We start from the raw sequence: 17,776 nt of genomic DNA, 5'->3' as shown, positions 1-17,776 counted from the left end.
TATGAGTAAATATTATTTTCAAAAAGGTATTCAAATAGAGAAAAGCAAAAGGTTACAAAATACGGCATCTCTTAAAATTATACTCTAGGACACTTGCTTAATTTAGCCCAAATATTCATAGAAGGCTTTTACGCCATTACATTGCTTTATTCATATATAAATACTATTATTTCTTAGTCTTCCTTAATAACCGATAAGATTTAATCTTCCCTCCATCTCTCCCCTCTTACTCGCAATATGCACTTTTTGTTGCAGGTGTTTGGGTTTATCTTGTTTTTCTCTGCGTTTCCACTTTCTGCCATTACACATGGCTCCCCCACAGATTGCATTCACAGATCTTGTTTAACCAGTTTCGGTTTTGTTCTCACTCATGTAGAAGAGTCTATTTTCAGGAGACAACTGTTCTTAGAATTGTGATAAGGAGCTCGTGTCTTAGGGCTAATTATTCAGGCATTAGTATAAGCCCTTATCATTCTCTAAACATTCTCCATTACATTACTATAAACAAGACTTCGTTGTAAATCTATTACTTTTACCTATTACGCTTATGGGTGCCTTTTGCCAACCAATGAACGAGTAGAGAAGCTTATTTACCTGAGGGCTCTCCACCAGTAAGTCATTATCTTACTGAAAACTAGAAATTGTCTTACTGAAAGCTGGAAATTACTTCCAATTTCCTTATTTCTCATCAGTCATCAATAGAGGGAATAGGTTACTTTTAAAATAATAATGTAACTTTTCATGAGAGAAAATAGTGGAGAGCTCTCACCCATATTGTCGTTACCTGTATTGTCATATTTTGGATTAGAATGAGAAATTGTGTGGTGAATCCAAAAGAACAATGGATTCAGAGTCAGATCTGAATTCTAGAGCCAGATAAGACACGACCTAGCCCTGTAGCCTTAACCAAGTCATTTAACTCACGGGCTTCAGTTTTTGCAACAGAAAATTGAAAGGATTATATCAGATCAGGTTTTTCAAATTGTGTGTCTCACAGAAAGCCAGTTTCATGTAATAAAAACTTTTTATAAGTTTAATATTTCATTTTATTCAACAAAGATTTGCTGAATGCCTACTATGTACTAGGAAAATAAGACAGGAAAAATGATCCTGAATGCAATGTGATGAGAAAAAAAAGCAGAAAATACAGAAGGGAGGGTAAGGGATGGGGAAAACACAATGACAAGGCATAAAAACTGGAGAACTAAAATGAAAGAAGAGACAGAATATGTCAGAGCAATATTTGAAAAGCTGAATATTTGCAAATTTTCAAGGACTAATCAAAGACAGCAATCCAGAGATTCAAGAAACCTAGTGTATCCCAAATAGAATAAATTAAAAGAAATTCCAACTAAATACATTATAATAAAATGGTTGAAAATCAACAACTGAGAAAAATTTTAAAAGAAACCAGAAAAATAAAGCCAGATCATGTGCAAAGGAATAAGTTAGACAGCTGACTCCTCAATACATCAATGGAGTCCTGATAATAGTGGAATGAAAGCTTCAAAGTACTAAAAGAAAATGACTGCCAACCTAAAAGTCTATATCCTGTGAAACATCTTTCAAGAATGGAGTGAAAGTAAAGACATTTATAGACCTAAGAGAGTTCATCACTAGGTCACCCCCATTAAAAAATAATCTAAAAGAGGCACTTCAAGCAGAAGGAAAGTAATTCTAGATGTAAGATCTGAGATGCAGGATAGAATAAAGTGAACTAATGTTAATCAACATTGAGTGTATAAAACAGTAATAATAATGTCATTTTTTAAAAGTAAACTTAAAAATACAACACAATAACAAAAGTCAAGAAGGGGATAAATGGAATTAAACTTTGAGAAGAACTTGTTTGCTGGGAAGAAGGTCAAGGTTTTGGTTCATTTTAGACTTCAATAATATAAGTATATTTGGTAAAATTTCCAGCGGAACCATTAAAAGAAACAGCACATGTAACTTCCAAACTAGGAGAGGGAAAAATAAAAGATAAAAATTACTCATTCAATTGAGAATAAAAGGCAAGAAATGAGAGAAAAAAACAATCCCAGAATAGGCCTGGCACATAGTAGATACTTGTAAAATATTGGCAGGATAAATGGCTGCATTCATGAAGGAAAGGATGGGTGAATGCACATGTTGACATTCCTATACTGAGGACACCAGGTAAGAAGAAATCAGTTCCTGGATCCTGCCTAGTTTAGAGGTTGTGATTTAGAAATAAATGGATAAATGAGGTTGCTAGAGTGGCAAACATCAGTATTTGTCCTAAAATGTATATAGCGCCTTTGAAATCTTGTATGTGAATTCTCATTCCTATATCCATGCATTGCATTCCCCTTGAGGTGAGCCAGCTGAAAAGACAGCATTTGCATTCCACAGCTCTGATATAAATATGGTGGTACCCTGGATTTCCCCATTCCCCATCTTTAGGCAAAAGTCATTTTAATTTTTCACTTCATTTCAGTATTTCTGAATGCTACTTACCACGTAAGATTGCATTTGCAGACTGCCTTGATCAGTAAAGGATTTTTGGTTGTGCTGGCCCCTCTCTCATCTAGATCCCCGGGCAGAACAGCTGCAAAACTTAATCTAGCTTTTGGTAATGAATTCATTCATCTATTTGTATGCAACTCAGGCAGACTAACCCCAACTTTAAAGGAAAATGAATGCTGATCTTTTTAAAGAGCGTGAATATGGAGCAGCCTGATCCCTGAGAGGCTCCAAGAGATTGAAGTTGTTCAAGTCTCACCCTTGGGCCTTACAAAGGTAAAGCCACACAGTCAGGGAGTGATTTGACCATCCCGTCAATCAAAGATGCTGCAGCAAACCTCACTCATTCAGACTGATTAGCCAGAAGGACTTATCTTAGGATGGTAAAAAGAGCACTAATGAAAATCAGCAGCTCTGCTTGGTCTCTTAATCCTTCTGAGCCTCAACTTACTCATCTGTGAATTAGGATGAGTTCAAACATAATCATCTACAACCGCGGTTCTCAGACTTTAGAATGCATCAAAATCACCCAGAGAGCTTATTAAAACACAGACTGCTGGGCTCACCCGCAGAATTGTGGATGTGGCAGTTCTCAGGTGGAGCCCAAGAATGTGCATTTCTAACAAGTTCCAGGAGATGCTGATGCTACTGGAACAGAGACCACACTTTGGAAACATTGACCTATACAGCTCCTTTTAGCTGTATTATTATACTCTAGAGTGGTGCAAAATTCAAACTATGGAAATGTTTATTTTAATATTAAGTTTATATGTAAAATAACTTTTGCTAGTTTTTATAAGCACGTGTATTATCAGGTCATATTGATGCACTGTAGTTAAGAATAATTTGTAATTACTCTCATTATTTGCCTTTAATGGTTAACAAAGAGCCTTGGCACACAGCTTATTTTTCTCAACAAGTGAACATGTAATATGCAAGGTCAACCCTTCAAGTATGCAGTAAAAGTGGCCATTTATGTGTTCACGGGCACCAGAAAGAAATTTACAATTTCAAAACTGTATTTGCTTGACCAGTTCCTTACTTCTAGAATGCATTTATTCCTTTGGGTGAAGATTGAAGTTCTATTAAAATGCAAATGTCCCAGAATATAGTAAAAAAAAATAATAATAAAGAAGAAAGAAAGAAAGAAAATTAAACCTTATCAGTCAATGACCTATTACTCCAAGTGATTTTATCAAATTATGTCGCAAGCCCCAAATTTGATAGGAGAAGGAAGATGGAGGCATAGGCATGATTCACCATGGAGAGAGGTAGCCTCATCATGGCAGAAAAAGGAGATGCTAGTTGGGAAGGTTCAACACTGAAAGGTTCACAAACATCACTATGTCCCTAGGCCTGGACTTGACTATATATTTAGTAAGGCCTTCTCCCCAGTGTGCAAAGCCAGGTCCACTGAGCTTAAGTTCGAGAATGTGGAATCCAAATGAATAAAGCTCCATGGATTCAGGTTTGCCAAATAAAAGATAGTGTTCTCCAAACTCATGCAGTTCCCTGGATGTGTTACTGATGACAACTACATAACAGAGTATGGTATTGTGTCATCTGGGCCACGAGTCACCTACCCTTTTGGTAGAAATGGCTAGGCCAATGGCCTCTGCAATCGAGGATGGAAATCCAGGACCCAGCCATTCTCTGTGGCACAGAAAGGAGTTCAACATTACAGGTCTCTACATCTATGCTATAAATGAAAACAAGCAGAAGCAAATTCTGTAGCTGTATGTTCTCCTACGTGCTTGTTACGCTGCTACTTGCTCCCCTCTAACTGGAAAGCATTAGACTATTTCACAGCTCCTAGGGCCTGGAATGTCCTAGGCTACCATATCCATTTGAACCCAAAATACACTCTATGTTACAAGCAAGGCAAATTTGTGAAAGGAAAACAAGCAAAATGTAAAGCATAAAAGGAGTTGGAGTATGCATAAATCAGACAACAGAAAACATGAGCTCCCATAGACATCACATCACAAAAGCCAGCCTATGTGTAACTGACAAAGAAGGTACACTCCACAATCTTGCCATGACATTGCATCCACTTAGCATATCATTAAAGCAAGGTATGTTTTCAAGATAACAAAATGAGCAGACATTTAATTTGATTTCAGTAAATATGGGTTAGAATCCCTGCTGCTGCCTAACCGCTCTAAAATTAGATGCCGGTGACACAATCCTGAGAAGCAGGTTTTTAACTCTGGGTAGTAAAGTCATTGGGTGGCTGAGGGTGAGGGATTCTCTGCTAGCTGCCATTTTGCTTTGTACACAGCTCTATCACCATGATATGAAGCCCCTGGTGCTGTAAATACCAATTATTGTCTCCAGCTGTGCAAGGTCTTTGGCGCTGGACAGTCAGGGTTTAAATCCCAGCTCTGCCACTTAAGGACTGTGACGTTGGGCAACGTACTTAAATACTCCGTGCCTGTTTCTTCAACTGTAAAATGAGATAACAATAGTATCTACCTAAGAGTGTTATTGTGAGGATTAAGTGATTAAAATACTGATACATGTAAAGCACTTAAAACAGTGCCTGGTGCAGAGTAAGTGCTAAATAAATGTTAGCTGTTAAAGTTTATCATTTCTGCTCTCTTTCTTCTGCAAGTCTATCCATGTTAATAAATGGGCTCCCCTCAGGAATGAAAATCCTTGTTCAAAGAGAAACCACTCATTCAAAGAGAAAACTCTCCTTATAAAATGCTAGCACATAAGGGGATGAGTACCTTCAGGACACACAAGAGAACGGATCAAAATGGAGAAATGTCCAAAGACTGGCTACACCCCAGAGCCGGAGCAGGATCCCTCCAGCTGCCCTGCAAAAGTCTATATGAGCACCATGCAGGGTCCTATGGATCAACCACATTACAAAATGTGGGTGGGGAAGACTGCGCGCTCTTCCGTGGAGCCTCACCGCCCTCGTGCAGCAGCGAAGAGGAGGTCGCTTCCACAGGGAACATCCGTGCGACTGACTTGTGAGCCATGTATTCATACTCTATCTGCCTGTTTTGTCCCTCTACCTAGACGACTGTACACTTTTTTCTGTTTAGGTTCAATGGCAACAAAATTTTATAATTAGTGTTATTAATAATAATTGCTGCCTGCAATTTACTACCTACCCTGTGCTGCTTGCTGCTTTTCTCCCGTACTAACACAGACCCTGCAAAATAGGCATGATTGTCACCATTCTAGAGCCTCAGAAACAGGCACAAGGAAGTTAAGTAACCTTCCCAAGGCTGCAAAGCTATTAAGTGGCAGGTCTGGGATTTGATCACAAGTTCAACTGCTCTTTCCCCCAATTATTCTGCCTTCTGCCCAGTGCAGAGCTGATACCCTAAAGGTCTCACCGTTGAGCTCAGGTGTGTGGTTGGGAGCATCTTTGCATGGCAGGTGAATATTCCATGGTTCTCACAACTGCTGGAGTAGACATCTGTGTTGTACATAAACTTTAATTGCAGCTCCATCTGTCCCTCAGACCTGCACTAGACAGAAAGCTCCTCCTATCTACTATGGAGCGTGGTCAGAAGCATCCTTACTGGGGATTACTAAAGCAGGCCTTGGGAGTCAGCCAGACTCAGGTTCAAATCCCACCTCCGCCACTCATCAGTTACTGTCTCTGAGCAAAGCTATTTAGTCTAAGCTTTCAGTTCTGAAAATGAGGATACTGGTACCTGGTGGGTCTTGTGGAGAGGATTACGTGAGAAGATGTATGGCAAGTGCCTAGCACAGAGCCTGGCACAGAGTGGCTGCTCTCTAAACCAAGAATAGCAACCACTCCCAAGCCAGTAGGAGAGGAATGAACATGCTGGTGACATGGGACACTCCCAGATGTGGGAGAAGATTTGTCATTCCCTTATCTTTCCCCTTGACCCCCCAACAGCCTGGCTGTCCCAGCTGTCACAATGTGTCCTGAAACTTCAGCCCAGTTCAGGAAGGTCAACAAATCCCCATCAAGAATAAGAAATTTAAGAGGAAAATATTACTCTTGGCTTTTTTCTAACTCACGGCACTCACTCATTCACCGTACATTTATTGATCATCAGTACCAATTTGTTGGGATCTATATATGTATAATCTATCATTTTTATATATATAAAATGTATATTTGTATATTATCATGATATATGTATATATGTCATTTACATACATTTGTGTCTATTTATGTTTGTGTGTGCCTGTCTGTGTATATTTGTGTGGCCATACACACATGCATACACACACGTATGTGCACATAATTTAAAAGGATTTTTAAATGTCTACTTCGAGACCTGTTCTTGGGAAGGCAGACTTGCATTTCAAGGAAACTTCCCTGTCTGTAAGTTAGTATTGAAACAACTGGGCCTTCCTTTTTGGATTCAATTGTCTCTTTATTATCTCCTCAGGCTGAACTTGGTTGTAAGGTCACACAATCCTGTTGAATCAGCTCAATTTGTTCATTTAAAGTCTTCCCATCTTTTCCACTGATGTGAGTTTAAGTGAGAGCAATTCAGACCTTGTAAGTTGGTGATGTCCTCGGGTCCTCTGGGCTCTAGATCACTGCTGACCCGCTTGACATACCCCACCCTCTCAACTTTTACAGGAATGTTAATGATCAGCCCCTTGATGCTATCTACCTACACGTAACTCTCCTGAGTCAGTATCGACCTTAGAATGGCAGGGGCTCCAGTATTAAAATTCAGGCCCCATATAGTCCACCTACTGGTATAACTAATGCCCATTAACCTCACCTGAAATCATACAGTTCAGAAAAGGCAGAGAGAAAGCTTCAGTTCATTCAGAGACAGTTAGCTGAAGTCCTCCGGGGCAGCTCCCACATTATCTCATGAAGCCTACAGTAAAACCAAAGACCATGCAAAGGCCACAGAATTTATTTTTACTGGAATTGTCTCCTGAGTTACAAAGAGCTATAATGGTGAAATAGCATGGGATTGAATATTGTACAAGAAACATTTTCTACTCACAATAATTGAGCTGTTCAAGCTCTCTCTCCACCTTCCTTGTCTCTGTTTCTCCTAAATGGTCCTGCTCTTGAACACACATGCAATTTCTGTGTATGCATATATGTTTACGTGTTTGAGAAAAATCATTAAATAGAGAAAAAAATATAAGGAATACAACAAACAATTCCACAACATATTAAGTATTGGAAAAACAGTATTGACCATTGAAAATATTTTGTATGATTTGCTTTGGATTTTTTATTCTGTAAAATAAAAATAGATCATGATGCCATCTTCTTTGGCTATCCTCTCCCAATCCAGAGACACTCGTTAGCATGAATTGCATGTGTATATTTCTGGTCCATTTTTATACTTTAACATACATATATATGCCCATTGAAAAATATAGTATAGTAGGTATCATTTTAAAAAATTTACATAAGTGTTATTATGCTATATCATTCTGCTAGTTGCTTTTTCCACTCACCACTGTGTTTGGTGATGTATACATGTTGATATATACAGATCTAGTTGATTCTTTGTAATTTCCCAAGGTCACAGGATAAGTTAGTATAGGAGAAATAAAACCTGCCCATTTTACCACTGAGTTGTACAAAAAGCTAGGGTCTCCAAAGCGCAATCAGCATATAGGATGCCCTGGAAAAAAAGGGCCCAGCTAATATATATAAAATTGTAATACTGACCAAGAATGTCCAGCATGACCTACACTGAGCTAGACAAATTAGTCACAAACAGGTATCTACTATTACTAAATTCACAAATGAGTTGGGAATGGAAATTTAACACTCAAAGTTAAAGAATAATGGAGTAGATTCTTAAGGCTATTGTTTCTAAGCACAAAATCAGTTCAGAGCTGGGACAGATCACCATGGACAGGTATAGTCAGAGAGGTCTTCCTGGAAGACGCCGTAGTTGAGACAGGCAATAAAGGGTGGGGAAAAGTTCAAATACCATAAGAGAATAGGAAAGGTATTATGGATTAAGGACATCACAAACATAGGTTTATAGGTTGGAATAAGCATGGAGTGCATAGGATAATCCTAAATGGAGGAAAGAAAAGCTATTAGAAGAAGGATGGGGTCAACGTGTGGAGAAATATGAGAGTCAGATGGCAGAGTTTGTATTTTTAATAGCATGGAACACTGTAAGGATACCCATGTAGGATTGGCTCTAACTGCTCTGTCTCCAGCTCTCAGAATGTTCCAGGCTCTCTCACACCCCTGCATCTTTGAATACACTATTCCCTTAGCCAGCAATGCCATTTCTGACCCCTTTTCTTTATCTTCAGCTTTTATCTCAGTAGCATACCCATGAAGCCTTCCTTGACACATGCGCCCTAACCAGCATTAGGTTACTCTTCTCACATATGCCTACAGTATCCTGGGCTTCCTTCTAGCATAGAATTTTTCAAACTGGGTTGCAATTATATTTAGCTATTTTTCCCATTAAATTATAAACTCATTGGGAAAAAAGTCTTGACATATTTATCTTTTTGCTCCAGAACATAGCACAGTGCCTGTTTCATAGATCACTCAATTAAAGTTTGCATGAATGAATGAATATCTTAATTAATGATTAATCAAAGAATTATGGATATTCATATAATTTTATATATTTTTTAATATTTGTATGCAACATTATCCACTTAGGCCAAAAATAATCATTGTTTTGATGCCTCTTGAATTTTAGAATATTTCCCATGAGAATTATATTTATATATTAAATTATATAATTAAATTATATGCCACTAAATTATAACTGGTGGCAACATAAAAGAACCGTCAATAATACATGAAACTAGTGATGTAAATTACGAAAGGTAAGTCAAAGTTCTATTTGTTCTGCAACTGTGCAAAACTCGAAAACTTTGTCTATAGAAAAGAAAAACTATGAGCATTTTGATATAACTTACTATGACACTTAAATCATGCCATCTCCAAATGGATGTATTGTTAAAAAAAAAACATTTGAAATTTCCTGTAAAAGTCTACTCACAAAAATAAGTTCGTCCATTCATTCATTTATTCAAAAAGTCTGTTTGGAGTGCTGGCCCCAGGGATGCTGAGCGAGCAAGCCAGATGCCCCTATTCTTATGAAGTTTGTAGTCGAATGGATAGGAATACAAAAGCAAAAATAATGAATAAATAAACAAATGAAATCATCGCAGAGTGTAGCATGTGCATGAGGAAACAAGAAACCAACAAAGAAAATCACAGGGTGAGCAGACTGACTATTAGGTGTGTGGTCAGTAGATCCGTCTGGGAAGAGGATGAGCAGCACTGGCCACAGGCTCTGGGGAGAGAAGAGCGTTCCAGGCAGAGCCACTGCCCTCTGCAAATGCCCCAAGGAGGGCAAGGGCTAGGAATGCTCAAGAAACTACAAGATCACGTGTTACTGGAAGATGTGACTGGGGAGGGGAGTAGTACGACAAGAAATCACAGAGGTGGGCAGAGCCAGAGCAGGCAGAGCTGGCAGACCCTACTGAGGGGTCTGGATGTTTTTCTAGGAAAATGAGAAGCCATTAAAGGGTTTAAACAGCAACAGCATAATCACGTATTGAGCACTTTCTATGTGACAGACATTGTGCAAAGGGGGGAAGTCAAGAGCATTGACCTGAAGGCAGACTGCCTGGGTTCAAATCCTGGCTCTGCCACTTGCTACCCATGTGACCTTGGGCAAGTCACTTAACCTCCTGGGCCCATCGTGGGGTTGTTTGAGGACTGAATCAGTTAAGTGCCTGAATAGGGCTTGACACCCAGTAAGTGCTCTGTACATGTCTTAACTAAACTTTTTGCATACCTTAGGATTTTCTATCACACTTAAAGTAATATTCTAAGTCTTTCCCCTGGTTTATGAAGCCCTGCATGGGCCTCCTTCCCCTGGCTACTTCTCTAATCTCATTTCCTAGCACTCTTCCCTTTACCACCGGCCTGCCAGCCATTCCCTTAACAACACCAAACCTGTTCCAGTCTCAGAGTTTCCTTTGTTGTCCCACCGCCTATAGAGTGGTATGGCTTGCTCCCATTGCTCACTGGTGTCTCCTCCAAAGCCCCGTCATCAGAGAGGCTCTCCCCAACACCCTTGTTGAAGCTGCATCTTCCAGCTCTCCACCTACTCACCCTCCTTCTGCTTCATTTGGCTTCTATCACGTCTCAAGACCTGACACTCTCTTTTATGTTTCTCTGTTCAGTTTTTTATTGTCTGTGTCCTCCATGGAGGCAGAGATTTTATTTTTGCACTGATATCCTCACTACCTGAAAAAAAAAAGTTGAACGAATAAATGAATAAACAAATGCATGGTCTCATTTAATACTCACAACTCTGTAAGTGTATTTTCATCACACAGGTGAGAAAACAAAGGCCTAGCAAGGAAAGCGATCTGCCCAAGATTGGCTGTGTCAGCTCCCATGGTCTTAATCACGACAGGGCCCCAGTCTGTGCTGGGATCCGCTCCCATCCATCCACCCTGGCCACACCTAGACAATTGAATGGAGCCACACCTGTGCCCAGCTCAGGATCAAGTTACCAGCACTTGTCACCCCCTGGCAGGGAAAGGGAGACCAGTCCCGCAGCCCTCTGCCACCTCGCACCCCACCCCAGAGAGACATTCACATCAGAGTGGCATGGCACTGCTCTGCTGCGTCGTCCCTCTCTTCATCAGACATTCGTGCCACTCCCCCCTCACTTCAGTGCCTGCTGAGCCATCGCTTTCTCACCACTACCAGCTATCTTTCCTCTTGATTTTTTCTGGACGGTCTCAAAGTCAGAACGAGAGAATTGTGAATAGATAATCTCCTTTGATGCACGCAGGCCACACTTTCCCCAGCTGCCTACATTCTTCAATAAAAAAGCTACCTCATTCTGCCAGAAACCTCTTGATGGTACCTGACCTTCTGTGGTTTGATCTTTTCTCAAGCTGTCCTTGCAATTCCCTCAAGCCTGGTTTCCCCTTCAGTGCCTGGAATACTGATTTCTTTTGAAAGAGCACCATCAGCTGTGTCTTCTCTGCTCCAAGTTAATCAATAACTGAGTCCAGCCCAGCAGTGGATCAACTAATATCGCTCTTCTGCTCACCCCAGCCTTCCAACTCTGACTTGCCCTAGGTTATGAGTGCATTGAGCTCCGGGGCCTGGGAGGGGCAAGGTGTACGAGGAAGCAGACATGCAAGAGAAGATCAATCCATCTGCAGAAAGTAGGGTACACCCAACTTCCTTTTGAGGGTACACCTCTACTCTCTTAGCTCTTTCAAATGCAAACACAGAAAGAAAAATTCATGCTGCTGTCTCTCCCCTCATTTCCATGGAACCCTGAACATCCTGTGAAGAGATGTGAGAGATAGTCACTTCCACCCCAGCTGAAGGAATTATTTCAAGCTTCATCTCCTACTTCTCCAAGCCTGCACTCTGTGGGTTCCTCAGGCTTTTCATTGCACTGTCTTCAAACCCAGAATCTCTCTCTCTGCCCAGCCCCTTCAGGTTCATGACTGAAGCAGCCACGTAATATTTTGAGGTATTAATTTAAATAGATTTCTTCCTGTTGTTTCCTCTTTTTCTTCCCTCATCAAAGCAGGTAGCTAGCACTTTGATTCATTGCCTTAGGGCAGGTACATGGCACAGTGCAAAACAGGAAGCCTGCTAGATTTCCTGGTTTGTGTTTCCTGAATCCTAAACCAGCTGAGGAGGAGAGAGTTTGACAGGAGAAGCAGAGGGCTTGGAGAAGTAGCAAGTGCAGAAGGGGATCCTCTGGGCTGGGGAAGGAGAGAGAGCTGTGGGTACCCAGAGTAGTGGAACTACCTGGTTTTGCTCTCCGGTGCTGCCTGGGGGCACAAAGACCTCAGAAAGAGATGGTTCTGTGGGCATTCAAGGGGCAGCACCCTAAGCACAGAGGATCCTGGCTTCAAAACTGCCCATGTCCCATGTGATGTGAAAACAGAGAGCCACCAGATGTCAGGAGACACTGAGGGTTTGCTGGCACTGAGGATACCAGCAGTGAACACAGCAGACTTTAAAAATCAGCGCACTTTCTTTTTTGCAGGCATCATGTAAGTCCTCCCCCCACCCCAGGCTTTGGTGGAATCCCAAGAGGGAGAAGGAGCTCCAATGACGGAGATGGAATGTGACACCAATTGAACAGGAGTGGGCACTCAGAGTCCTAAATCAAGTTGATCTTCGGAAAACAAAGTGATATTTCTTCCACAGTAGAGTTTATTGGAATGAGATTCATTCAGAGCTTTAGACCATCCGCCTGGCTTTTCAACATACTTTCCCCTAGATGCTATCTCTTAAATCCACCTGAGACACATGTCATGTCCAGGCACTGCCAGCAACCAGCACTGGGATTCCATGCCCAATCCCAGCTGGAAGGCTCACTCCTGCTTATCCACGGGGAAGCGGGGACATCTTCAGACATTTTAATTCACTAAGGCTTACTGTGTTAGGTAGTTAATTTTTCATTTTCTTCGTGTCACACAGATACCTTGAATTAACCACTCCCAGAACTCAGTTAATGGTGTCTCCCAAGAGAAAAAGCTCATAGTTATCCAAATCCTTCTTTCTCCTCTACATAGAATCACTTTCCAGGGGATTCTATATTAGAAATGTCCTTCAAGTCTCTCCTCTCCATTTTATCTCCACCACCACAACCTTACTTGTTAATACTATCTTAATTGATACACTATGGCAGACATTTAGTGAGCATTTAAATGAATATACAATAACAGTGAAGTAAAGAACCATATAGCTTGCATTTTATTACCTGATCTTAGAATCAATAAGTTCTAATATTTATGATTGGAATTTATTCTATACAAAGAGCCCTAAATTTGGTATACATCTCCACTTTACCACTTTCTAACACGCATCTGTTGTTTTTGCATGTAATTGGGTTTGGACGTTGTTTTGTCCAAATGCTGACAGTCGTCGAGGTAAACCATCATGGTCAGGGAAATTTTTACAATACCCAGCCTGTCAACCAGTCATTCAGCCTCAATTCAGCTTAGGAAGCCTAACAACGTCAATAGTTGCTATCTAATAAAGTAAAGGTCTTTCTAGTTAATGCTACAATAATCCCAAATTTGCAAAAATGCTCTCTAAAAAAAAAATGATGCTCAGGGCTGGCCCGGTGGCGTAGTGGTTAAGTTCCCACGCTCCACTTCAGCGGTCCTGGGGTTCACAGGTTCAGATCCCACGTGCAGACCTATGCACTACTGATCAAGCCATGCTGTGGCAGCATCCCGTATACAAAATAGAGGAGATGCGCACAGAGTTAGCTCAGGGACGATGTTCCTCAGCAAAAAGAGGAAGATTGGCAATGAATGTTAGCTCGTGGCAAATCTTCCTTAAAAAAAAAAAAATGATGCTAGAATTGAGATGGTTATTCTTTCTTGGTGGAATTGCATTTGATCAGGCAACTTGCCAGAAATATATATTCCTTTTCCAGCACTACAGCAGCCAAGAAGAGGGGTGTTTCAGTGGATATAAATTCATTAGATTATATTTCAGAAATGTGAAGATGGCAGGCTTTGGTGATTAATGGCAGGAAACTTGGACATAATAAGTTGTGAGAAACTATAAAATATGACAGTGCCATCCAGCGGACATGGGAGTACAGGGAGTGTTGGCAAGCCTCAAAGCCAGCATCCTCCAACTAGGAAAAAGAGACCAGCCTTCTTGCGCCAGAAGAGAGCAAGAAAGAAAGTAGATGATTCATGGAGAGCCCCATACCTCCACTCTTCTAAGTTTGGATGTAACAAATGGCATTTTCAATATTCATAAGGTAAAGGAGGTAACCACTGCATTCCCCAAAGGATGCTTTACCTTTAACTCATGTCCTCTCTATTTATGCTGTTGCAAGAAGGTGGAAAAATAGATTTTCTTGAATTTTACATAGATTTCCACTACAGATATATTTGGAATCAACTTTCTGTTGACTCTTCATAGCTACAATAGTTTGCACTTGTCAGTATGTCCTTCTCCCCTGGTTTGTGCTCATGCCCTGACCATCCTAACAGAACAGATGTTTTATCTAATGTTTTATTTTATATAGCTCTAGATCTACAAATGACTCATGGCCTTTACTTAGGACATGCTGCTAATGGACTAGCTGTTCTCCTCCATGGGACCCGTAGCCGGGCATCCAGCATCCACACTAGCCAGTGCATTCTGATCTGTTCTACCCCAGCACCTCCATTCCCATCCATGCAATTAACCCCCAGGCCTTGCAGTCAATGTTTGAGAATAGTCTTCTGTGATTTTATTTCACCCTGTGCTACCTGAAGCAGAACTCATTATCTTAAAGTTTCATCATCTAAAACTTGCAGATATGTGTTGGTTGTGTCTCTGTTTATTTAGACTAAGTGTTTTGGGCAATGGGGCATCTGCTGAGTAAGTGCTTTCACATGGAGAATTTCTTCTGCAGCTCATGAATTCCATTCTCTTAATAAAAATGGGTCTTTTGAAGATGAAAAAACCCAGTTTTGAGAATAAAAAGATAGAAATACTGGGTGTGCCAAGGATTAGAGATTTTATTTAAGAGAGAAATCGTGGCTCTTCTTCCCTCTCCTTTCACAATTCCCTCCTCCATGCTTTCTTTCTCAGTTTATAACTCTTGAACTCAAATACCTTCTAATACTTTGTCAGAGTGTCTTAGGCTTCTAAGACCAGGAGAATAATGACCCTGGTCAAAACTTGACAGAGTTTGGAAAAGTACATATAAATCAAGCCAAACATTTTTGATAAAATACATGAAGATAAATTGATTGGTAGACAAATGATGGCTAGATATGGATTTATTAGCACAGGTAAAACTGCAGGGATATATACCAAATGTTAGCAGTACTTACCACTGAGAAGTATATTACCAGTGATTTTTATTATCTTATTTATGCTTTTTTTTAAAGCTTTAATTTTTTTAGAGCTGTTTTAGGTTCACAGCAAAATTGAGAGGAAGGTACAGAGATGTCTCATATACCCCCAGCCCTCACACATGCATGGCTTCCCTCATTACCAATTTCCTTTATCAGAGTGATATCTCTGCTATAATTGATGAACCTACATTGACACATTATAATTATTCAAAGTCTATAGTTTATCTTAAGGTTCACTTTTGGTATCTTACATTCTATGGGTTTGGACAAATGTCTAATGACATGTTTCCATCATTACGGTATCATACAGAGTATTTTCACTGCCCTGAAAATCCTCTGTGCCCTGCCTATTCATCTCTCCCCCCATAAGTTGTTTTTGTATTTTCCAGATTTTCTATAACAAAAACTAATTTTCAATGAAAAAAAAAATCTTTTCTAGTCAAATAAAACTGAATGGGTCTGAAAAACTTTGAAAAGCCAAGAGGCTGGATAAAATTCTAACTACCACTTGGACTTCTTACATAATTACTCAAGAGAGAATGTGAAACTGCTTAAGCTCTTAAGTCTCAGGCCAGAAATGGGACACATCCCTTCTATTGTGTTTTGTTGGACAAAGTTGTCAGAAGCCAGCCCAGATTCAAGTCGATGGAGCAGAGACTCTGCCTGTCAGTGGGGCAGTGGAAGAATGACACGTGCCTATAGAGAAGGAAGGAATTGAAGGCAGTCAGTTTTCAAGACAAGCTACCATATACTCCCAGAGGAATCTGATAGAGAAAGGAAGAAGGCAAAAGTCTCACAGAGTGTTTGCTTCTACCTGATTCTTCAGAGGAACTCTGGAGAGAAAACCATGCCTCAGAGTTGTCTCAGACTAAGGGAACGCAGCTAGGCTTTCCATCTTCTTACATCAAAAAGCTCTTGGTCAACAGGGTGAGTGAACTCACTTAATAAATAGACAAAGGGGGCTAACCCTGTGGCATGGTGGTTAAGTTCGCATGCTACACTTTGGGGGCCCAGGGTTCACGGGTTTGGATCCTGGGCACAGACGTACACACCGCTCATCAAGCCATGCTGTGGTGGCATCCCATATACAGAACAGGGGAAGATTGGCAACAGATGTTAGTTCAGGGCCAATCTTCCTCAAGCAAAAACAGGAATATTGGCAACAGATGTTAGCTCAGAGCCAATCTTCCTCACCAAAAAAACAAATAGGCAAAGGACCTGAATAGACATACATTTCTCTGAGGAAGATATACAAATGGCCAAAAAGCACATGAAAAAATGTTCCACATCATTAGTTATCAAGGAAATGTAAATTAAAACCACAGTGAGCTACCAGTTCATACCCACTAGGATGGCTAGAATCAAAAAGTCAGATAATAACAAGTATCGGTGAGGATGCTGAGAAATCAGAACCCTCATACACTACTGATAGGAATGTAAAATGGTGTGCACTTTGGAAAATGGTCTGACAATTTCTCAAACAATTAAAATAGAGTAACCTTGTGACCCAGCCAATTCTACTCCTTGGTATATACCTAAGAGAAATGAAAACATATGTCCACACGGAAACATATACATGGATGTTTACAATAACATTATTCATAGTAGCCAAAAGGTGGAAACAACTCAAATGCCCATCAGCTGATGAACAAATAAGCAAAATATGGTATATCTATACAATGGAATATTATTTGGCCACAAAAATGAATGAAGCAGGGGTACATGCCACAACATGGATGAACATTGAAAACATTACACTAAGTGAAAGAAGCCAGTCACAGGATACCACATATGATCCAATTTATATGAAATGTCAGAATAGGCAAATTAATAGAGACAGAAAGTTGATTAGCAGTTGCTTAGGGATGGGGTGGGGACTGGAGGGATAGAGGGGTGATAATTAAAGGATGTGTGGTTTCTTTACGAGGTGATGAAATGTTCTCAAGTTGACTATGATGATGGTTGCACATATCTGTGAATATATTAAGAACTATTGAACATTTAAATGAGTAAAGTGTGTGGTATGTGAATTGTAGCTCAACAGAATTGTTTTTTTATTTTATTTTTTTGTTGTTGTTTTTGTTTTTTGTGAGGAAGATCAGCCCTGAGCTAACATCTGATGCCGATCCTCCTCTTTTTGCTAAGGAAGATTGGCCTTGAGCTAACATCCATGCCCATCTTCCTCTACTTTATATGGGATGCCACCACAGCATGGCTCAACAAGCAGTACATCAGCGCGCACCCGGGATCCGAACCAGCAAACCCCGGGCCACCGCAGCAGAGTGCGCGCACTCAACTGCTTGCTCCACGGGCCGGCCTCTAGAATTGTTTTTTTAAAAATACTGGTCAAAATTGTAAAAAATAAGAACAGGAGGTTAATCTAAATTTCTGGGCACCTCCAGTTCCCTGTGGTTGGGGCAAAGTGACTGGGGTAGAGAATGGGCCTCAGAAGAATTAC

Source organism: Diceros bicornis, chromosome 1, assembly GCF_020826845.1.
Source record: "Diceros bicornis minor isolate mBicDic1 chromosome 1, mDicBic1.mat.cur, whole genome shotgun sequence".
NCBI lineage: Eukaryota > Metazoa > Chordata > Mammalia > Perissodactyla > Rhinocerotidae > Diceros > Diceros bicornis.
The sequence above is the reverse complement of the archived record's forward strand: the minus strand, read 5'-3'. Positions refer to the sequence as shown.